Source organism: Periplaneta americana, chromosome 4, assembly GCF_040183065.1.
Source record: "Periplaneta americana isolate PAMFEO1 chromosome 4, P.americana_PAMFEO1_priV1, whole genome shotgun sequence".
Classification (NCBI taxonomy): domain Eukaryota; kingdom Metazoa; phylum Arthropoda; class Insecta; order Blattodea; family Blattidae; genus Periplaneta; species Periplaneta americana.
In genome coordinates this window covers 184,583,207-184,603,696 of record NC_091120.1, presented here as the reverse complement: position 1 = coordinate 184,603,696, position 20,490 = coordinate 184,583,207, and the positions used below count along the sequence as shown (strand labels likewise).

General features: G+C 34.8%; 1 protein-coding gene and 1 pseudogene across 4 annotated transcripts in view; one reads left to right on the top strand and one right to left on the bottom strand.

Annotated features, from left to right (window-relative positions):
* Positions 1-20,490, top strand: part of LOC138698520 (LIM domain only protein 3-like) — a 1,357,283-nt gene that overhangs the window by 850,559 nt on the left and 486,234 nt on the right. The gene's annotated exons all lie outside the window — the stretch shown is intronic.
* LOC138698981 (golgin subfamily A member 6-like protein 22) overlaps positions 1-20,490 on the bottom strand; it is a 32,727-nt pseudogene that overhangs the window by 4,143 nt on the left and 8,094 nt on the right.

Sequence of the window (20,490 nt, the reverse complement as noted above, 5' to 3'; positions counted from 1 at the left end):
CGCGCAGCATGGAAAAGTAGCGGGCAGCAGGTTCGGCAGCCGCTACTTTTCGGGTTTCACCGTTGTTCACACGTCGCAGTACAAGAGTTGCGCAGTTATTTGTACTGCAGCGCTGCAAAAGTAGCGACGTGTGACCGTACCTTTATTACTATTATGCCTAAATTATAACAATAATACATTTGTTACCTGTAGGCCTATATTATTGTTTATTACATATAACTCAGGAATAAAATACAGTAGGCCTAATGTTAAAATAGTTGAGCAATGAAAACATAGATTAATATTCATTTTCATTTTCCGGAAGAGCTTGGAATTTCAGTCTGTACCTTAAAGTTCTCAAGGACAAATCAATTTTTACACGATCTTTATACTTGTGGTAACGTGTTACCATCCTCTCTACTTGTCTTCGATTAATTTTGCACGATTTCTTTAAGGGATGCTGAACTCTTCCATGTCCTGCCAGGACACTGTATATTCTAAAAATGGTTCGATTTAAATTCACTTGTAATTAATAAAGATAAAACAATAACTATCTCATTTTCTTTAAATAATAAAGGTAATAAATTAATTTAATCTGTACTACAAATTAAAATGCATAATTCTGATTGTTCCGATATAAATTGCAATTGTTCAGTTATTAATGAAGTTAATGAGGTTAAATACTTAGGTATAATTATTGATAATCATTTAAAATGGAATAACCATATTCGTTATATTTGTAATAAATTACGTAAAACATTATGTTACTTTGTTATTCAAAAAAATATTTTGTCAATTAACTGTTTACGTGTAATTTATTTAGCATTATTTCAATCTATATTTATGTATGGTATTATAGGTTGGGGTGGAACTTATAAATCCAACCTTTATCCGTTAATTTTACTACAGAAAAAGTATTAAAAATTTGTTTAAAAAATCAGAAAGATTACCCAACTGAATTGTTGTTTAAACATTTCAAAGTTTTCAACATTAAACAAATGTATTATTTTATTTTATTAAAATACTTTCATAGAAAGTTTAATAACTTTGAAAGGTATATACATAAATATAGAACTAAAAATATGAATTCTCTGCGTTTATCTGAACCAAAATGTAAAACCAATGCAGCTTTTTTTATCATAGCATGAGTTAAGGTCCCAAATTATTAAACAAATTTTATTCCAATATTATTTCAACCACGAATCTCCTCCAAATTAATAAAGATATAAAAAATGTATTGGATTTATAGTTTGGGATTAAACATTATTTAATCTGTATTCACTCTCAATTTTAATTTTATTTTTGTCTGTATTGGAATCCCCTCCTGAGCACGAGTCTTACTCATTCAGGAGTGGACTAGTTTATCTTTCATTGTATTTATTAATTTGTATTCATTTCAAACTTACTAGCAATAAAAATAGATAAATAGTATATGTATTCATTTTGCTAAAATTTTCTGAAACTGACAAGGTACCATATTACAAAGGAAAGGTACGTTCATTATCGTAACAATATCAACTTTTTTAGTAAAGAAGTATTGTTAAAATTATTTGAGTTTTATACATACATTGTGTTTAGAAATTTACACATTAGACGTAAATTTTATTTAGACATTAGACATTTTTCTTTCAGACCTGAGTTATTATTAGACATTTTTTCATTAGGCCTCATGCTTAATTAGACCTATTGTTCATTAGACCTGCTGTCCTTAGACTTAATGACCTGAAACCCTCCGAAGATATTAATTTTAGGATCCATGTTTGTTAATTATTTTCCTGTTTTGATTAATACTACCAACTCTAAAATATTGAATGCTTTTTCTAACACTGTGTATAATTCTCAACATATTTCCTTTTAATGTACCAATAATCTTATCTGTCTTTGTTAGGACGCAGGTTTTAAATCCATGGCTACTACCTCTAATTTCTCTTGTTTATAATTGATATTATACAGCTTACCTGCGGCAATCTTTCAGGGCGGTCCTCTCAAAATCAATACATTTAAGGAAAGGTTGAGAAGATTAGACTGAAACTGTAATTGTAGGTGCTGTGTAATTATCTAAGTTGTGTCATGTAATTAATTAAGTTGATATGTAATTAATTAAGATGATATGTAATTTAGTTGATACGTAAGTAAATTAAGGTGATATGTAATTAATTAAGATATGTAATTAAGTTGATTTGTAATTAAGGTGATATGTAATTACTTAAATTGGTAATAGTTTTAATGTGCCAATATTCTTATCTGTCTTTGCTAGGAAGTAGGTTTTAAATCCATGGCTACTACCTCTAATTTCTCTTGTTTATAATTGATATTATACAGCTTACCTGCGGCAATCATTCAGAGTGGTCCTCCCAAAATCAATACATTTAAGGAAAGGTTGAGAAGATTAGACTGAAAATGTAATTGTAGGTACAGTGTAATTATCTAAGTTGTCATGTAACTAATTAAGTTGATATGTAATTAATTAAGATGATATGTAATTTAGTTGATATGTAAATAAATTAAGGCGATATGTAATTAATTAAGATAAGATATGTAATTACGTTGATTTGTAATTAATTAAGGTGATATGTAATTACTTAAATTGGTAATAGTTTTAATGTGCCAATATTCTTATCTGTCTTTGCTAGGAAGTAGGTTTTAAATCCATGGCTACTACCTCTAATTTCTCTTGTTTATAATTGATATTATACAGCTTACCTGCGGCAATCATTCAGAGTGGTCCTCCCAAAATCAATACATTTAAGAAAAGGTTGAGAAGATTAGACTGAAAATGTAATTGTAGGTACAGTGTAATTATCTAAGTTGTCATGTAACTAATTAAGTTGATATGTAATTAATTAAGATGATATGTAATTTAGTTAGTATGTAAATAAATTAAGGCGATATGTAATTAAGATAAGATATGTAATTACGTTGATTTGTAATTAATTAAGGTGATATGTAATTACTTAAATTGGTAATAGTTTTAATGTGCCAATATTCTTATCTGTCTTTGCTAGGAAGTAGGTTTTAAATCCATGGCTACTACCTCTAATTTCTCTTGTTTATAATTGATATTATACAGCTTACCTGCGGCAATCATTCAGAGTGGTCCTCCCAAAATCAATACATTTAAGAAAAGGTTGAGAAGATTAGACTGAAAATGTAATTGTAGGTACAGTGTAATTATCTAAGTTGTCATGTAACTAATTAAGTTGATATGTAATTAATTAAGATTATATGTAATTTAGTTGGTATGTAAATAAATTAAGGCGATATGTAATTAAGATAAGATATGTAATTACGTTGATTTGTAATTAATTAAGGTGATATGTAATTACTTAAATTGGTAATAGTTGGGTGAAATAGAAGTACTTATAAGTTAGGTTTACTTTTGCTTATTGTAGGCGTTATTATAGAATAGTTTTTATTTATAGCCCTAGATTTATTGCATCTATTTATTTATAGTTAGAAATAAATTTAGGTTTATTTTATTTTTCTTTTATTGCTGAAATTATTGTATAATTGTAATGATATTATTGTAAATCATTGATTAAATGGCAATCTTACTCGTGTTAATTGTGTAAGCATGTGCGGCCTACAGCTGTTTCCAAACTCCAATACACACTGGAACTCGAAAACAATAACTCCATAAATTTCCTAGACATCACCATAACAAAAGTTGACAACAAACACACCTTCAAAATATATAGAAAACCAACAACCACCACTACCACCACACACATACACAACACATCTAATCACGAAACACAACACAAACATGCTGCATTCAGGACAATGGTACACAGATTACTCAACATACCCATGAGCCAACAACACTACAATGAAGAAGTGAACACAATCAAATATATAGCACAAGAAAATGGTTACAACCCAAACATAATAGAAAACATCATAAGGAAGACAAAACAAAAACTCAACAAACACAAAAACACACGAAACACAACACAAACACAAGAACACAAGAAATACATCACACTAACATACAAAAACAAAAACACACACAAGATCGCATCCTCATTCAGAAAACAGAAATACAACTTAGCATACAGAACAGAAAACACACTACAAAGACATCTCAACACACAAACAACACAAACAAATAAATACAACCACACAGGCGTATACAAACTCACATGCAATAGTTGCGACAGTTTCTACATTGGACAGACAGGCAGATGATTCCAAACTCGATACAAAGAACACATTAAAGCAATAACCAGAGGACACAATACATCTACATATGCCGAACACATAACTAATGCTAACCACACATACAATAACATAAATACAGACATGGAAATCCTACACATAAAACCCAAAAACCAAAAACTCAACACACTAGAACAATATGAAATACACAGACACACCAAAATGCGACCTGAACAAATTCTCAATACACAGATCAATTTCAGAACACACACACTAATTGGCACTACATTTCAACACTTTTCAACAATCGAACGCATCCACACAACAGGCAGCGAAGTTCAAGATGACGCCGAGATCTAGTAGGCTCTGAGGATGGTGTGAAGTAACACCGAAACAGCTATAAGCCGCACATTCTTACACAATTAACACGAGTAAGATTGCCATTTAATCAATTCTTTATATTCAAGTGTTAACAGTAGTGTACGAAAGATTCAACATGGTATTATTGTATATTATATATCACTGCCACCGAGTGTATACCCAATTGTAGTGTTAATAAATACAGGGACATCATTTTATTTTTACTAACATTTCTGATATTAACCTGGCTATAGCCTACCATTGGATCAACGGTTGCTACCCCCTTCCACGACTGGAGTTCGATGATACTGGCGTAATATACAAACAAATCACTTTATTAGGTATAGGAGGGAAGAAAAGTAGTTCATCCATTTACGTAAACTAGGAAATATCACGTTCTTGAGTTTGGTAATTTTCATTAGGTTTTTGTTTAATCAGAATACAGTACATATTGACAATGAGTGTTTTTACTCACGAACTGAGCTGTCCATGTGGACGTATTCATTATTCAGTGTATATTAATACTGTCTATAGCACATTAACGTACACTATAGGGAATGAAGTTAAATTGAAAAATAATCATAATATGGATATTTAAACACATTTTTCAAAATGGTGGCGGTTCATTTCGATACAGGCTTCAGTTCTAATGTGTGTAATTCCAATTACCAGTTTCGTCCTTCGTACTAGTAACTCATGTTGAAATAATTCTGTACCTACTCTGTAAAAGAGTACCTTACGTACTGTAAATTCAATCTTCACTTCTGCCCGATCCGAAAAGATAAAATTACTCAGACATGCTATCTACTGTCCCTCCAAGTGGTTATGTCGCAGGATCGTAGAAAGGAGGGAAATCACGTGACAGTTAATTACTTAACAAGGCCCTTTTATCTAAGTTATTTTAAACAGTTACATAATATTAGGAAGACGTCAATTTCTAACGGGAATTAATGTTTTCAGAAAGGAGCTAAGACAGCCCAGCCACTAGCCTTTACAGAGAGGAATGCGATGTAGGCAAATGGACGACAGTACCTGTGCGAAAATGATGCAATATTGAAAGCTCTTTCGTCATTGGAAAACGCGAACATATTTTTGGAACGTACTGTGACGGTAAGGCTACTATGACTGTATATGCGGTCTTGGATGTGTGTGGAGGACGGTTCAACTTCATTAGTAGAAGGGGTGGGAGTGAAGTATATTCAAAAACTCAGGCACAATAAAAATTGGAGTAGAAATAAAATTATGTCCCTGTACATACATACAATAGTATTGTTTAGTTTTCTGTCAATATTTCTCGAGATTAATCGAGTATGTACAATTTTCGCTCTTCTGTTGCAATTTTCTCTTCACCTGGCCTTGCAGCGTTTATTCAGTCTTGCAAATCAGTTTACATGATTCGCAAATCTATTACAGAACAGAATTCCCTGGTTGAAAGAAATAAAAGAGCTCGGCTGTATCTTTATCCCCCAGGCTTGTGTTATTTCCTTGATTAAGTACTAACATGCATAGCGCATTCATTCCGATCAAAACACGAATTTCCATTAAATCTCTCTGCCTCTATCACGTTTTCTGTAAAAATAATTGTCAATCAGAAACGAATTACGGGCGGGAGGAAGTCGGTGGATTTGGTTAATGAAACTGAAAGTTCCCGTAACGTATAGCTGCCAAATCAGAGATTCACTCAACCAAACCGATTCGGACATGGTCTAATGAAATGCGGCTCTTGGCGCAAGAGTGGTCCACGGCATGGCATGGCCAAACAGAAGACGAAGCTTGAAGAATATCATCTTCAGTTGTCAGTTCAACAACAGTCTAATATATACAGTCGCGAAGCTTGGGATGATTTTTTGCATTTCTCGCGATAGTTGCTAGCCGCTTGGAGCGCTGCCATTGCCATCGTGATCTAAAGGTAAGCGTTCACTACATCGTATCGCACTCCTCGTACGAATCGCACGCAACGGATATTTTAAGTGCAGTGCGTTCACTGTAACGGCTCCACCTCATCGCCTCATCGGATTCCCTTATCAGCTGTTTAAAACATGACGTCGTACGATATAGACATTGCTGAAAGCAGAGGAGTTGAGGTTACTTACTTACTTACTTACTTACTTACTTACTTACTTACTTACTTACTTACTTACTTACTGGCTTTTTAGGAACCCGGAGGTTCATTGCCGCCCTCACATAAGCCCGCCATTGGTCCCTATCCTGAGCAAGATTAATCCAGTCTCTAACATCATATCCTACCTCCCTCAAATCCATTTTAATATTATCTTCCCATCTACGTCTCGGCCTCCCCAAAGGTCTTTTGCCCTCCGGCCTCCCAACTAACACTCTATATGCATTTCTGGATTCGCCCATACGTGCTACATGTCCTGCCTATCTCAAACGTCTGGATTTTATGGTCCTAATTATGCCAGGCGAAGTATATAATGCGTGCAGCTCTGTGTTGTGTAACTTTCTCCATTCTCCTGTAACTTCATCCCTCTTAGCCCCAAATATTTACTTAAGAACCTTATTCTCAAACACCCTTAATCTCTGTTCCTCTCTCAAAGTGAGAGTCCAAATTTCACAACCATACAGAACAACCGGTAATATAACTGTTTTATAAATTCTAACTTTCAGATTTTTTGACAGAAGACTAGATGACAAAAGCTTCTCAACCGAATAATAACAGGCATTTCCCATATTTATTCTTCGTTTAATTTCCTCCTGAGTACCATTTATGTTTGTTACTGTTGCTCCAAGATATTTGAATTTTTCCACCTCTTCGAAGGATGAATCTCCAATTTTTATAGTTCCATTTCGTACTATATTCTGGCCACGAGACATAATCATATACTTAGTCTTTTCGGGATTTACTTCCAACCCAATCGCTTTACTTGCTTCAACTAGAATTTCCGTGTTTCCCCTAATCGTTTGTGGATTTTCTGCTAACATATTCACGTCATCCGCATAGACAAGAAGCTGATGTAACCCGTTCAATTCCAAACCCTCTCTGTTATCCTGAAGTTTACTAATGGCATATTCTCGAGCGAAGTTAAAAAGTAAAGGTGATAGTGCATCTCTCTGCTTTAGCCCACAGTGAATTGGAAAAGCATCAGATAGAAACTGGCCTATACGGTCTCTGCTGTAAGTTTGACTAAGACACATTTTAATTAATCGAACTAGTTTCTTGGGAATACCAAATTCAATAACAATATTATATAAAACTTCTCTTTTAACCGAGTCATACGCCTTTTTGAAATCTATGAATAACTGTTGTACTGTACTCTTATACTCCCATTTTTTCTCCAATATCTGTCGAATACAAAAAATCTTATCAATAGTCGATCTATTACACCTAAAACCACACTGATGATCCCCAATAATTTCATCTACATATGGAGTTAATCTTCTCAAAAGGAAATTCGACAAAATTTTGTACGACGTTAACAAAAGTGATATTCCTCGAAAGTTACTACAGTTAGTCTTGTCCCCCTTCTTAAAAATAGGTACGATTATGGACTCCTTCCATTGTTCTGGTACAATTTCCTTTTCCCAAATTGCAAGTACAAGTTTATAAATTTCGCTAAATAATGCCCTTCCACCCTCTTGTATTAATTCTGCTGGAATTTGATCAATACCTGGAGACTTGTACTTTTTCAGATTTTCTATCGTAATTTCGACTTCAGAAAGTGTGGGTTCCGGTATAAATGGCTCAGCAGTTGAGGTTAGGTCTATTAATTATGTCTGTTAGCGAATAAGAATTTGTAATTGCTTCATGAGTCTTAATTGAACAGGAAGAAACGAAATAAATATTGGTTACATAATATATTTGCAAGAAACGACTTGATTACTGTAATGGGAACGCCTCAAATTATATAATTCTTCGCAATTTTCTACAAGTGAAATAAGTTTTCCGTCTGCCATTTTGGCGCGACACTGAACATGGCACAGCATAATAGTAACAGTTGATAAATTAAAATTGATTTATTAAAGAAGGCCATGATCGCACGCATCGGAAAAATTACCCATCCGAGAAACGTGGACGGATTTGCCGAGAGGCGATGCGTCCGATACGATGTAGTGAACGCGGTTACATAACAATTACAGCAAAGATAGTCTTTTTCCGATCCGTGCGATTCGTCCGATACGTGCGATACGATGTAGTGAACGCTTACCTTAATTCAGGCCGTAAGGCAGACCTTGTGACTCCCTTAACCCGATCACGAAGGGCGGCTTTTCAACCATATAAATTAATTGGAATGCATAAAGAGTAACATATATTTCTTTCAAATGTATTGTAATTGCATTAATAAAATTTATAACAATGATTATGAGACATTTCAGACATAATTCGCTTGAGAGTTAAGGTGTAACATTATTTTTGGAGTGAAAATTACGTTGTTTGTATGTGTAATCCCTGCCTTTATTTCGATTAAATATTGCGAAATTCTTGTACATTCATTTATGCACGATTCAATAATTTTCAGTTGCACCGCACGGATATTTAGATATGCTGAAATTATAGGTTATGTTTATTGTACCAGTTGCCCCTTTCTGTCTAATTTTAGTGGTCTCCACTACATATGTATGTTATGTCATATGGAAATTATAGGTTATGTTTACTATATTTAACTTATATTCCTATATTCGCAAGTATACATTATAATTAAACATACTGTCGTGTATGATATCCCTCACATTCAATTTGTCTGTATTTTAATACTACAATTGAGACTGAATTACTGTATTTATCTACAACCTAAGAGACGAAATAACACAATCGTATGTACACTAATCTCATAGGAGTGGTATAGTACATTTTCTGTCTACAATTAAGGAAGGTAAATGTGCTAAATTGAAATCGCAATGTAATTTTTTTTTATCAATTCTTAACTTAAAATATTGATGCGAACAGATTATGTTAACATGTAAAATTCTCTTCACATTAAAAAACACAGTTTTATTTATTTCTGCAACACATTATGCAGCAAGAAGTACACGAAACTTATGGACACATTACACTAAATAAAACTTAACAATGATACGTAATAAAGTTATAATATAATATTTCACTGAGCTCCATACACTGAAATAGAAAACTCGAAGATACATTACGGCGGTCCAGATCGAAAAGGCATTGACTGTGCCGTATTTCGCATTGTTGTGAAAAATTGTGTAAACTGTGAAATATTCGTTATCGGTTGTAATAACTGTAAATGGCTAAAATACAATAATCTGAATAATAATATAAGGCGAGGAGACGTTTGTTGCACTATAAATTCTAAGAAAAAGAGGTCAGAATTATCCTTCTTCCAGGAAGGTGAGCTTATAAAATATAATATATGCTTTATGAAAATAATATATAAACCTTATGTATTTCATATTTCAATAGTGGAAGGAAGGTGTTAATTTTTTCAAAAGAACACGATATCGAAAGTACAATACATTTTATCGTCTGCTAGGGAAAGAGTCTGTGATGAGGCGATAGTAGCGATCCTGGTGGCAAGCAACTATCTATGGATGCATATTTCAACTGTCTATGTTTGCATATTTAGTAAGTATTGAGCTTCGTGACTATATACTAGACTGTGGTTCAACGTTTTTCGTTGTGGAGACACGGTTTATAGTTTCGGCGATTCCTGATGGAATTTGTAGTGGACAAAGTCTGAGTAGGCACAAATTTTCGTGTAGGCCTTCCCTTTTCCTTTCATTACGACACCAGTGTCATCAGTATTCTGCGTACTGTTCCAGAAAAAAAAATCGCCCCACTCTAGAAGATCCTTACAGGTACGAGTCACATCACAACGATTTAACAATAGTTTTCAACCCAGTATTATTTGTATACAGGGACATTAGTTTATTTTTACTAACATTTTTAATATTAACCTGGCTATACCTTTGGATTAACAGTTGAGAACCGGAAACACCGTTTGCTACCCCCTTCCACGGCTGGAGTTCGATGATACTGGCGTAAAATATAAACAAATCACTTTACTAGCTATAGGAGGGAAGAAAAGTAGTTCATCCATTTACGTAAACTAGGAAATATCGCAATTTTGAGTTTGATAATTTTCATTAGGTTTTTGTTTAATCAAGGTACAGTACTGTATTAACAATAAGTGTTTTTACTCACGAATTGAACTATCGATTCGGACGTATTCATTATGCAGTGTATATTATACTGTCTTGTCTATGCGGATGACGTGAATATGTTAGGAGAAGATCCACAAACGATTAGTGAAAACACGGGAATTTTACTTGAAGCAACTAGAGAGATAGGTTTGGAAGTAAATCCCGAAAAGAAAAGTATATTATTATGTCTCGTGACGAGAATATTGTACGAAATCGAAACATAAAAATTGGAGATTTATTCTTCAAAGAGGTGGAAAAATTCAAATATTTTGGAGCAACAGTAACAAATATAAATTATGCTCGGGAGGAAATTAAACACAGAATAAATATGGGAAATGCCTGTTATTATTCGGTTGAGAAGCCCTTATTATCCAGTCTGCTGTCAAAAAATCTGAATTTCTAAAACAGTTATATTATCGGTTGTTCTTTATGGTTGTGAAACTTGGACACTCACTTTGAGAGAGGAACATAGGTTAAGAGTGTTTGAGAATAAGGTGCTTAGGAAAATATTTGGGGCTAAGAGGGATGAAGTTACAGGAGAATGGAGAAAGTTACACAACACAGAACTGCACGCATTGTATTCTTCACCTGACATAATTAGGAACATTAAATCCAGACGTTTGAGATGGGCAGGGCATGTAGCACGTATGGGCGAATCCAGAAATGCATATAGAGTGTTAGTTGGGAGACCGGGGGGAAAAAAAGACGTTTAGGGAGGCCGAGACGTAGATGGGAAGATAATATTAAAATGGATTTGAGGGAGGTGGGATATGATGATAGAGACTGGATTAATCTTGCTCAGGATAGGGACCAATGGCGGGATTATGTGAGGGCGGCAATGAACCTCCGGATTCCTTATAAGCCAGTAACTAAGTACATAATAATATTTTTATGGCCTACTTTTTAAGATAATTAAAATATCTCAACGTTAGGTCTCAGATAATATATGCATAGACACGTACGAATACTTTCATTGAATTTCGTTAAAACTGCATGCGCATGAGTATATTGAACATAAAAGATGTAGTTTCGAGAAAACGACAAATTTGTCAAGGGGGCTCCGATAGTTATGGAGCAGACCTATATAAAAATTGCTCCTGGACGTCAAAGAAGATGTAGGTGCAAAAAAAAAAACTTTTACTATCAACTTTCTAAGTTCCCAAGGAATATTTTCGTACAAAAAACCGAAAATTATTTTGTGCGAGATCGTGCGTATTTGCTTGGTTTCCGCACAAAACCAATCCGCGGAAAATCTAAAATACCACATTCAGTATTCCCAACCTAACACACATAACAATTTCCCTCTTCTTACCGGTTCAGTGACATATTGATTTTACTGCTTTAGGCTTTTAACATATTTTTAAAGACGTTCAATATAGTAATAATTATAAATTGGAAACTTGCACTGTTAATTATTGTTTTTAAATATTTGCAAAAATTAAGTAAACTCTACAACTCCACTAAAATTACTGCATTCGTAATGCAAGTAACATTAAGGAATTAGTTGTCAAAGATATTTTCCATTTCTAAACATCTCCTTGACCGACAAAATTAAACTTGCCGATGTTATTACTGCAATATGTTATACAAATAATATTGTTAAAATATTAAAATGAAATATAAATCATTACATAACCTTACCGTTAGTTTTAAGTTCGCATTTATAGACTTTGGGGAAAAAAATACAGACGTATATCAAGGCCTGTTGAAGTATAGTAAACACAGAAAACATTTTAAAGCAATAATGTTGAAGATAGATATTTTTGTTTTGCAAATTTGCCGTCATTGAACAGAAACCAAGATGGAGATTTCATTGCAACTAATTAGAAATTCCTCTTTCAGGTATGTAACAAACGATCTTCGCACAAAATAATGTACGATACACGAGAGGTATGTTTTCTTTCAATTCTCGGAAATTAAAAAAGCTCAACTACGTTTCGCTTTTTCAAACTTTTCCTCGAACATGAAAACTTCAACATACCGCTCTTGTAACGCATATTACTATTTTTTATAATTTTTTGTAAAACCTCAGGTCTAGGGTCCCTCAAAGCACGAAATGTAACCATACGCATACATCTCTTGATGCTTGATCAGCAACTTTGTTTCCAGCTGTCGTAACTTGGCTTGAATGGATAAGGAAATGTTGGACTGATGAAAAGTTAGGATTGATATACGTTTTTGTGCCTAATATATATATGAAGCAGGAGAATAATAAAAATACATTTCTCTTGAAATATGACATATCGAGCGTGAAGCCCTGTAATGCAAATTATTTCTTTCAATTCTATAAGCATACAATTCGTCTCGGGTTATTGCAGCGATGCCAGACAACGGTTGACTTGTTCTGCTTCTACAAACATCTGGTCAATAACCTGGCTTGTCATGTGAGTTCCTCGGCTCACAATCCATTACCCACGTTTATGCTCGTTCACCATAACCTCCACAGTTTCAAAGCGTCTTTCAGTGACCCTTGACTCAATCAAATCGATTATAAACTTGATACGGAATGAGGGCATAGGAAACGAGTGCCTGTAGTCAATTGTTTCGAGTTACGATACGCTTTTGTTTTTAATGCTTTGCATGCTGGGAAACCATACGCCATTTAATGGACAACACCTCCATTTTGTAATATACAACAACAATAAAATCACGTTAAGTTCAGCTGTTTTTTTTTAATGTGTACAATTTATTTATTCATTTACTGCAAGCCCATACTGCAGAGCTTGAAGGGACGCGTAGGATTCGTGGTTTGTTCCGTCTGAGTTATACTTGTCTTGAGGTAGAGTTTCATTTTGGTTTACATCATTTGGGTCGTGCAATGTAAAGAATGCCTGCTTAGGGCACAAGCTGCAGGCCGCAATAAACAGGAGTTCATATGCCACCCAAGCAGTAAGATTTATGGGAATGAAGTGAAATGATTTCTGTAGCGACATTTTATATTATTATGGCTTCTTAGCAACGACTGAGTTTCATTCGTTTTTTACGTCTCAATTTTTAAAGAACAACAACCCCAACTGCAATTGTCATCTGCAAGTTGGTCAGATTTGACTGCCTCCGTGGTCTGTTGGTCAGCATGCTGGCTTCCAGATCAGGAGGTCCCGTGTTCGATTCCCGGGCTCGGCTCTCGGTGAATTTTTCTTGAAGAAGAGGAATTCCCTGGGTGTCTAGAGTCTGGAAATTAGTGTGATTATGAGTGTGCCGGGTTAATATTAATTAACCAATCACTATAAATATAAAAATAGGCTACATCAGGACTGTCGCTGGGCACTAACCTGAACATACGTTTCAGCGTCACATTGTTGACAAGTAACTCCATCTGTTAGCACAACCATAAAGCATCTAATAGATGCTATAGAGTTACCAACAACGAAAAAAAAAAAAGTTGGTTAGATAGCCAAGAGATTTTGTGATGGCTATAGTGGAACGTTTTTGCACAGAAATTAAAAAGTTTTCATCATTGAGAAGTGTTCAATATTGAGAAAATCAACAGGAGTTTCTATACTCTGGGTCAGCTTACTTCATACCCTAAGGGTGAAACCTAACCATTTTTCCCCCATTACTACATATGCTAGCGAATTGAGGTGATTTTCTAGTTTGCAGGTTGAATTTTCTTTTGCCAACTTCGTTTCGAATTTCGATACTGACAAATATTACAAATGGTAGTGATTTTGTAACTAGTATGTTGGCAGCTGAGACAAATATCGACAATATTTGTCGGTATTGGAGTTCCATGAAATTAAAATTGTACTAGATTTCTGACCCTGTTACTGGAAGCTAGTGAAATTTGAACATACTAATAATTAATTAATATCAGTATTAATATTAATATATAATAGTTATTTTATGTGTTGCGTTGTGGTTATAATTCAAGACTATAGTCAGGTAAGTTTTCGGAGTTAGTACTAATAATTTCATGTGGTCAAACAAAATACATTTTTAGGTTACGTCTCGTGAGTCAATTGTTTAGCCAAACCAATGGATTTCGTAATGCCAGACAAAATACTTATGTTGATCCTTTTCTCGTATAGTTTGCCTACGAAAACATGTTACAAATTATTGAATTATTTAGAATAATCTTCCAACATAAAGTACGGTAAGTAAATAAGTCATTTAGTACGAAGGATCGTGTGATATCTGGTAAAAGTTGGCAACACTGAAAAGTAGGCAATATTTGCTGTTTGGGAACTGTTCTTATGTGATCCTCACTATATATATATCGTATGTCACAGTCCATGGGAAAAAGGACCTTAACTTCCCAGAACTTATTTTGCAGGAGAGACGAAAACATATTTCATTTTAGAATTAGCTTATTACAAATTGTGATGTCACATCTGAATTCAACAGGAAATATCCTGTGGGACTGTACACTGTACTGTTTTTTTTTTAAGATGGGACATGATAGTTAAGCGGCCGAGCTTGGAACTACAGTGCCATGTTGCCATTATGGACTACCACGCTGCCAGCTGATGGAAGCTAGCAATTTTCGTTAACATGGCTGACGTTAAAACATTCATTGACAATTGACGCGATACAAAAATCGACAGAGAATCAAACACGAAACGTACCAATGCTGACATTGTGTGCACAATAAATGTCGCCAAGAAAGCTATTAAGCAATCGCCACGTGCGAACTGTAAGTTTGGCAACTAAACTGTTGTTACCATAGCAACGGGCCTACCACGCTATGTGACATTCAGTTGTTTTTCCGATCGCAACGCTCCTGTCATGTCCCATCTTTCAAAAAAACAAGTATAGTTCTGGATACTAAAGTTTAAGGGCCGGTTTCATCAACAGATGTTAAATATCCCGTAACACGTTATTACATAACAATAATTGTTAAAAATCTTAACAATATGATAGGAACCTTGCGTTTCACCAAACTTTTTGTGCCAAATGTTATTAACGCAGTTAACAATTGAAGACCTCCTTCAAAGAAGGTTGTATATCACATTTGTATGATTTTTACAGAAAATAGAAAAAATTGTCAGTTCTTTGATGTACAACCGTCAGAAACTCAACATTGTCAAAAATGTGATATACAACCTTCTTTGAGGGAGGTCTTCAATTGCTATTCCTCGCGAGAATTACGAACAGAATGAATCTAGAAGGCGGTGTCTGAATCATAGTATTTTTAAAGTACTCCGATGCGCTTCTGTTTGGAAGTAACTGAAAAAAATGGCGCGTAAAATAAACATGAAGAGAGCTATATATTTCTATTGATAGTGTATTCTAACCTCTTGTGTTCTTATTCAGCAACTTTCCTGACGACGGTTTTGGACAATCTGTATTACCGTAAAAATTCTTCTATTTCTAGATTTTCGTATTTATTTCGTAATGTAACTCTTACCCTGTCAGAAATATTGTTCAGCAGATAAAAATGCAGCAATTATGAGCCAAAAGCATTGTTTGTAGCCGCCATTTTAGACTGGTAACAGTTGAAGAGTCCACTGAAAGAATGATAGATGTCATTTGGAATAATTTTTCAGGAGAAGCAATTGAAAGTTTGAAATACTTAGTGCTTAAAGCTTAACTGTGATTTTCCGATCATTACTGGACAATGACTATCAGTGTTAACTCTCTATGTACATTGTATATGTCTTAAGCTACGCATTGACAGTCTTGGTTCATTTTCGAGAAGAAAGTGACATCCATCATTCTTGCAGTGGACTCTTCAGTTGTTAAAGGTTTAATACAAGGCAGAGCTGATGTTAATTTAACTTGCACTCTAATACGTTGTTAATATTAACTTTTGTTGATGGAACAGAATTTTTGTTAAATTCAATGCTAATGCGGCCGAACAACATGTTAAGTTTTAACATCCGTTGATGAAACTGGCCATAAGAGTTGTTAAATTTTACATTTGTTTTTTTTTTTTTCAAAATGAAATTTTCGGAACTTAGAATAACATTTTTTATAACTTCTACACTATTTTGAATTTTTAAAGCAAATAAAAATTATTTTGTTCAGTATTTTCTCCTCTGTAAGATAGTAGCCTACCCGTAAATGGTCACAGTGGAAGTTAAAGTATCATTTCCCATGCATTATCACATACTTTGATTTGAACTATAGGCGCCCACTTTGGACGTGGGGCAACATAAAATTGTAGATAACATGAAAAATAGATAAAACAGATACAAATGCAAGATACAAGTGTAAATACAAATAAAAAATGAACAATAAAAAAACAGACAAATAGATACTACCTAAATAAAATACACAGATATAGATATAAATGAAAAATACAAAATAAAAATAAATGAAAAATAGATAAGTATAGATATCATAGCCAAAAATCTAAAATGTAGCTGTAATTGACAAATTGCAGAGTAATAAATAGATAGCAATATTATTTAAAATCAATTACCTTCAGTATATTAATATGAAAATGTTTATATTTCATGTAAGAAATGCTGCAATGTAGATCCCATTATTTATATATTTCATAGAAATTTGAACACATTTTTAACACTGGCGAATTTTTATGTGCTGAAGTATTCGGTTTTTCGTAATATAACAATGGACGATTTCTTAAATGTGATGTTCTAGCGTTAATCTGGATTTGTGATAATATTTCGCTATTATCCAGTAGACTGTTGAATATTTTATATAATAAAAGTTGCACAGCAAGTAATCTACGACTTCCAAGAGACATTAAATTAAATTCAGCAAGTATATCAGCGAAATGAACCCTGGGTCGAGCTCCGAGTTACCCAGCATTTTACTCTTAATGAGTTGAGAGAAAACATCGGAAAAAATCTCAACAAGGGAATTTATCCCAACCAGGATTTGATCCCGTGCTTGCCAGTTTCGAAGTCACATACACTGACTACATTTCAAAGTGGTTGACTCTTATTTAATCTAATATAATCAAATCTATGTTCTGGAACTATGTAATTTTCCCAAATTTAGGCAAATTGTTAAACATTTCCCTCTTTCCTTTGCTATGTGAATATGAGTACTGTCAAAACGTCCCGAAAAATAGGCCTATAAAATAAAATTTCCCTCAACTACCATCATTACTACACAACGTTGCTTAAATTAACGTAAACAGCATCCAAAATTCACTAGTTGCTATTACACAATACTGTATAAGCGTAATAAACATGGCGACTTCCCCGCTATTAGCTGTTTCATCGGCAATCCTGGCCGCGTTTTTTTATCGCATTTAATCCGGAGGCCTGGAGATGTATTAATACTAGCACGGCAAGCCGTCACTGGCGCTGAAGTAGATTGTGCGGCAGTAAAGCGAGGCGAAGTGAAGTGGCAGAGAATTGTTTCCCTATTGTTAATTATTCAAGTCCTTCTTAGCTAAACACGGCCACATGCAACCATATTCTGTTATACTCCATTACCACTCAATTTGGGATCCATCCTATTTCTCTCCGCGGCTGATAACAATCCTTTTCGCTCTGAAGGAGCACCTTGCAAGGAGCTGCAGTTCTGCGAGAAAATCAGCTCGCCCTTGAAGAGAAGAGAGAAGGATTTCAAATTTACTTAATTAAACGCGAAGTCCTTTAGGTTCAAGCTGCAGGTATTACGTGAAGAACTAAACGGTAAGTAAACAACATTTCTTTCATTCGTTGACTACCATCGTTACCTGTACTTGATTTTTCTCTTCTTTTCTCTTCGTCTTTGTTCTTTCTGTCTCGTCTTTTTCTTTGCTTTAATTTTTATCCCCGAAAAAGATTCATTTACCTATACTTTTGCATATTTCTTTTCCCTTTTTCATCAACCAGTATCTATCTTCACACTTCTTCAATCTCTTCTCGTCTCTTCTCTTCTCTTCTCTTCTCTTCTCTTCTCTTCTCTTCTCTTCTCTTCTCTTCTCTTCTCTTCTCTTCTCTTCTCTTCTCTTCTCTTCTCTTCTCTGTGCTTTCTCCCTCCTCTTCTATCATCACCCCTCACTCTTCTCTTCTCTTCTCTTCTCTTCTCTTCTCTTCTCTTCTCTTCTCTTCTCTTCTCTTCTCTTCTCTTCTCTTCTCTTCTCACTTCTTATCTCTTCTCTTCTCTTCTCTTCTCTTCTCTTCTCTTCTCTTCTCTTCTCTTCTCTTCTTATCTCTTCTCTTCTCTTCTCTTCTCTTCTCTTTTCTTCTCACTTCTCTTTTCTTCTCACTTCTCTTTTCTTCTCTTCTCTTTTCTTCTCACTTCTCTTTTCTTCTCTTCCCTTTTCTTATCTTCTCTTTTCTTCTCTCTTCTCTCTTCTCTTCTCTTCTCTTCTCTTCTCTTCTCTTCTCTTCTCTTCTCTTCTCTTTTCTTACCTCTTCTCTTCTCTTCTCTTTTCTTACCTCTTCTCTTCTCTTTTCTTACCTCTTCTCTTCTCTTTTCTTACCTCTTCTCTTCTCTTCTCTTCTCTTCTCATATCTCTTCTCTTCTCCTCTCCTCTCATCACCCCTCACACCTGTCTTCCTTTTTTGTCCTCTTCCAACTCCTCTCCTATCGCCTCTCTTCTCATCACCCCTGCCCTCTCCTCTCTTCTCCTGTCTCTGCTTCTCTTGACTCGTTCTTTTCCCCTTCGTCCTCAGCCTAATCCTCCTTCTCCTCAACATATTATTTTGTGTAATCTTTTATAATTTGTGGACATATAGGCTATTTACATGAGACAGTAGATCACAATACACAATGAAGTTAAGAAGATAATTAAAATTACGAAGTAATGGGGAGGCCGAGACGTAGATGGGAGGATAATATTAAAATGGATTTGAGGGAGGTGGTATGGGAATTAATCTTGCACAGGATAGGGACCGATGGCGGACTTACGTGAGGGCGGCAATGCACCTGCGGGTTCCTTAAAAGCCCTAAGTAAGTAAGTTAGTAAGCAAGTGAGTAACTAATTAAGTAAATACAGTAAGTCACGTATAATGCAGTGTGTGTTATGTCGATATTTACAACTAGACATATTTGTCATTGCTTGTTATTATTTTTTTTCGCCTATGTAAAAACAAACGAGATATAATTTGTCATGTTTGTTTTCTTCACCATTGCCTGTGTACATATCTCGCGTTTATCAGCTTTCAGTTATGAATTGTTTTCGAAATTAACACGAACATCGCCAGTGACACCAGAACAGTGGCACTGTCGCGTCAGGTCACACCTCGAGGTTCCCAGAATTCATACATATGCGTGATATTGGTCTTTCGACCTCATTAATTGAGGTTGTAAATGCGGTTTCTGTCCCCGGGGTCTGGGATTCGAGTCCCTTTCGGGGAATGGATGTTTGTGCATTGGTTGTTTCATCATGTTCGCCCATCGCCACCTCAATTCACTGTTCGATTAGTACACAGATAGCATAAATGGGAGCTGGCAAACAATCAATCAATCAATCCATCACCCAATCAATTCATTAATGTAAACAGATCAGCGATACTGTGGAACAAGCCCTAAAGAAAATCCTTGTCTATTTTCTTCTACCCAAACAGACTGCTTTGATCTTAACACATCTAATTTGGTTTTTAATGTCCCTTCAGCATCGTCTCTCCCTCACAATGGAGCTCATTTCCGGATTTAAGAATCCCACAGGAAACGGAAATTATTTCCAACCTCTTTCGTTGCCTTCACGAAATGGTCTTGTACAAACAACGTCACAGATCTTTTTTGTTGTCTTAGCCTTTTAAATACTCAACTGATGTTCTCAGAGTAACAGCAACATGTCTTGTTCAGTAGTCAGTATTAGAAGATTATTTTAATGTTACATAGTTTATATTATGACTGCTCTTGTTATATTTTATTGTATTATATACTCCTCCTCTTTGCTTATGTCTTAGAAAGTGAAGGCTCTATAAAGTCCACGTATGTAGTATCGTTCGCCATTTTTGTTCTTTCGTTGCCGAGCTACCATAATCTATTTGCCACACCGTTAAACATTATCATGTCGTA